Below are 4,635 nucleotides of genomic sequence, written 5' to 3'. Positions count from 1 at the left end.
ATATCGAACTAACATTGAGGTTTACTCTCTGATTATGGCGTGGGCCTGTGAATTCGAACCGGAGCTGGAAAAGGTAAAACTCACATTGGTAAAATTGATTGATGGGGAGTTTTTGATTAACTTCGATTCAATCTTGGAGTGGGTGGTGCCGGGAGTTGGCATTCAAATTATGGAAGGGGACGACCAAGAGGAATTGCTTCCTTTTATTCGTGGCCCAGAGGATGAAATCAAATACCAGTGCCATGAATGAGCCTGAGTGGGGTGGGAAGCGACGAAACTCTTTGTTAAATTAATGAGGGTGGATGAAGTCCTGAATGCTTTGCATGTGGTGGTAAGGATGGAGGTTGGTAGGGCATTGAGAGATAGGGCTGAAGAAGGAAGGGCCATATAGCTACTGGCAAGCTTGGAGGGCGACCCCGACTTCGGGTTCCTAAACTGCATTCTAAAAATGAAAGCTGAAGCAGCAAAAGGGAAATCCAAAGCATTGACCTCTGAGGAGGGAAGGGACTGGGAGGACAAGGGGGATAGTGAGACTGAGTGAACGGCCTATCGGCAATGAACTAGTTTTTTTGTCTGCTTGCTATAAGATGTGGACAAATTTTGTATCTTGAAAAGTTTCAATTAATTGAATGAAAAAGCCTTGACCAATAAACTTTTGTATCTTGCAACTTTTGAAATTTTGTATTTAGAATGACTATATAGTAATAGTATATATTTATAAAATTATAATCAACCATAATCAATGTACAAATAATTAATGGAACGAATTGATTTTTTTTTTTTTTATAGCATTACATAAAAAGATCACGGTATTAAATTTATTTCTATTGTTTAACAAATAATTGAAATAACGTAGCTCATATACAAAAAGCATTTGAAAGAAATTAATTAATAAAAATAAAATAGAATTATAGAAAGCATTTTTATATCCATAAGAATGTAAGAGGCAAAGTGAAACAAACTGGAATTTGAAAAATTATCATTAAATTATTTATGCTTTTGAAATTTACAATTTTTTCGTCTGAGACTTGAGTCCCCCCAAAACTTAAAAGCCAAAATGAGTGAGCCTCTGACACTCAGCCTGTTAGGGTTCAAGGACATAGGAAAAAAAAACTACAGGTAGTGGAATTGTTTACAATTTTTCCCTATGGATCTGGCCCTCCTTCCATGTAGAATTCTTTAGACAGTATAAGCTGAGAGAATTCTTCAAGCCACATGTAGTTTGGAAATTCGTCCAGGAGGAACCATTTCCGGAGGAAGTCCCTGCCAATCTGCGCCCATTTTCTATGACGCGTCAGCTGCTCCGCATTCAGGTTTAGGAGAAACAGTTGCCTGACCACTGGCAGTGTTTGGTCAGGGAGGAGAAGCTTGGATAAATCACTCGCCCAAGGGATCCCCACCTCTACTTCTGCAAGAACGGCAAGAGTAATGTCATCTCTGAGGAAGTCTTCCTTAAAAACTTTCCTCAACAGCATCAGCATATCCACCTTGTCTCCTCCCAAGTCTAGAAGAGACGCTAAGAAGTGGGATGTAAGGTCCGTGTTAACACGGTACCTATTTTCGTTTCGCAGAAATTCTCTGCCCAACACCATCCGCACAACTTCATTGGTGAACGACCCAACCTCCTTGTAGACTGATTGGAGGGTTGGATCTCTAACGGAGCCTAGAAAGGCCCTCTGGTCCTCTGCAGAAATGCTTCTCAAGTGGATGGGAGTGTCCATCTTGAGAAAATAGATTAGCAAATTAAACAACCTGAGCAGTGAGCCTATAAACCTAAAATACCATGAGCTCTGACGATTTATCTACTAAATGGAAAAGGCTAATTGAAGATGAAAGAAGCAGAGATTGTATATAAATTGTTGAAGCTATTGATTGTAATAATTACTTCTTTAACAATATTAACTGCTATAAATTTTTTTAAATCTTTCGTATCTTTGCAAATCTTTCCCATAAATGCACGAGTGTGCGAAATTGGAAACAACTATGAACCAGTACCAAATTGGCAAGTATCACATTGGAAGTCATGGGGACAGAGTGGATTGCCATAAGTGAAAAGATATATATTAAATGAATGAAATTATCGATCGTGATTCGTGACATTTGATATGGGTCTATTGAATCCAATTCCATTTCGGGCACTTTCTGGTGAGCTATGTTCTCTTTAGAAAATTGAGCCGAAATAAAACTTCAGCCATTGATATACGATCATCGAACGGTTTAAAATCATTGATAGATTTTAGGTATTTGTCACCCTTTACGTGTCAAAGAGGCCGCACTTATTGATACCTCGTGCAGAGTCTGGACTCAATGTATTATGTGATGTGATGTACTGATGTGATGTGATGTGCCTTGTCTATTAATGGCAATGAATTTATGAAATCGCCAATGAATTATATATTATACCATAAATAACAAAATATTCGCCAAAACATTTAAATAATTTTCAAGCGGTGGATAAAAATCGCCAATACATTTAAATAATTTTCAAGCAGTGGATAAAAATCGCCAATACATTTAAATAATTTTTCCTTAGGAGTAAAAATTTTCACTCATACAATTATATATTTGTTCCTTTTAACAATAATTATTCGCCCCCCACAATAAATATTTTCCCCATATAACAAGGTATTATTCGCCAGAAATTTATGGCATTTTCGCACACTAGAAAAAAATTGGCCAATACAAAATAATTTTTTCGTCATTTAAAATTTTTTTTTCGCCATCGATATGAAAATTTCCCCCCGAAAATAATGTCTGATTCGCCAGGATTTTACACAGTTGCCTGGGGGGGGGGGGTTTCTTAAAGTTATCCCTGCAAGTGGTATCAAAGCCTAAGTCATGGGTTCAAACCCCTTGCTTGCATTGGGGGGATTGTTCCAAGGTGTGCGTGTGTTGTGCAACACAATTCTCGGGTTTGCGACATGGCTTAACAACCTCATGTGGGTTCATTAAATCTCATGATTGTATTCGACATTAATAGGTTGATCTTTTGGTGCAATAGCAACTGTGTTTCTAGCAAAACATCCGTTCAAAATGGAGGCCACGTGATGCGTGCTACCTCCTTACCTTTCCATAAATAATCACATGTACCAATCCTTCAAATTATCTTGGGGTTTGCACCACACCATATAAATTTGATTTTTGGTGGCATATTCCCTGTCTAATCATTATTGCCACTATTGGATGTGGCCATTAAGAATTTAAATCTGTAGAGCTTATTGGTGATTCAAATCTACTCACCACTTCATCTGTGGCCCTGCCAACTCACCTCGTGACATCACCTTACACCATCTCCATAATCCTTTTTCCTTTACATAAGCCTTCCCATCATTTCAACTCTCACTCATTAAGATCACACCCCCAACTGGAAAGAAGATCCACATCTTAGTTACCCTCTCTCTGTATATGTGAGATTTTGAAGTCTTGAAAAGTGCTAAGTTTTTGCACAATTATATCTATGAGTTTTTTTTAATTACAACTTTTTGCTTACCCTTTTGCAATGGCATCAACTACTATTTTTAAATTTCCTTCTAAGTGAAGTCTATACATCAACAATTTACCTGCCAAAGAGACTACAATGAGTGCCGCTTGAGCCTCCACTTTATTATTGGTACATCCTTCAATTTTTGCGCTCCCATTGCAGATAGATCACCATTGTCATTTGTCACAATGCAACCAACCCCTGATGATCCTGTATTACCCCTGGATGCCCCATCAAAAGCAGTCTTAATCCATCTAGCTTTCGACTTTATCCAAATTTCACTACTCTTTGCACATTAAGGATGATCAACCCTAGACAACCCATTAACAAGCCGTTTTATAATTTTAGTTTTGTTAATATACCAACTATATTATAAAATGATAGTTCTGATACTTAATGTTAAGTACATATGCCAAGCTAATAAGATGGGGGGGGGGGGGGGTGAATCATACAAACTTAATCTTCCATAAAAACATCAGATTCAACCTCGATAACATATACTTTAGTAACTTAACCAAAACTGCTAAACATGCAAACTCAAAAGCATATAAACATCATAAACCTCATAACACCAGATTTAACGTGGAAACCCAAATAGGGAAAAACCACTGTGGGATTTCGGACCTACTAAGAAATATACTCTTCTAGAGTATGCTCGGTTAAAAGCAAATCCTGTTAAAGATTACAAACACATTGCTAGATGTGACTCGGTTAAGGGATTTCCCTCAGATCTGTTAGGATCTTCACCTTGTTAGAGGCGACCTTGTTAAAGGATTTCAAAAACTCAATCAGAATGTCACCTTGCCAGAGGGTTTTACAAATAAGACTGTTAAGTCCATTCGGTTAAGAGATTTTTTGTCACTTCACAAAATAATAGTAATAAAAATCTATTTGCAACTTCACATCTAAAATGCTAAAGCATATTCTTATTTTCTCAATACAATCTAGACATAGAACTAATCTTGTCCATCTACTGGGCTTCTATACTCTATTATTCAAACAGGTCTTCAAGCTTCTGTGCTTGGTAATCACTATGTAGCATCCCTGTGCATACACTTGCCCGCATTCATTGTTTATCAACAATTCCTTATTTATAAACAATTTGCCAACCGCTTAATCTCCTTGATCACATTTCCAATGATCAATCATAGCCA

Source organism: Cryptomeria japonica, chromosome 1 (assembly GCF_030272615.1).
Source record: "Cryptomeria japonica chromosome 1, Sugi_1.0, whole genome shotgun sequence".
Lineage (NCBI taxonomy): Eukaryota > Viridiplantae > Streptophyta > Pinopsida > Cupressales > Cupressaceae > Cryptomeria > Cryptomeria japonica.
This window is presented reverse-complemented; position numbering follows the sequence as displayed.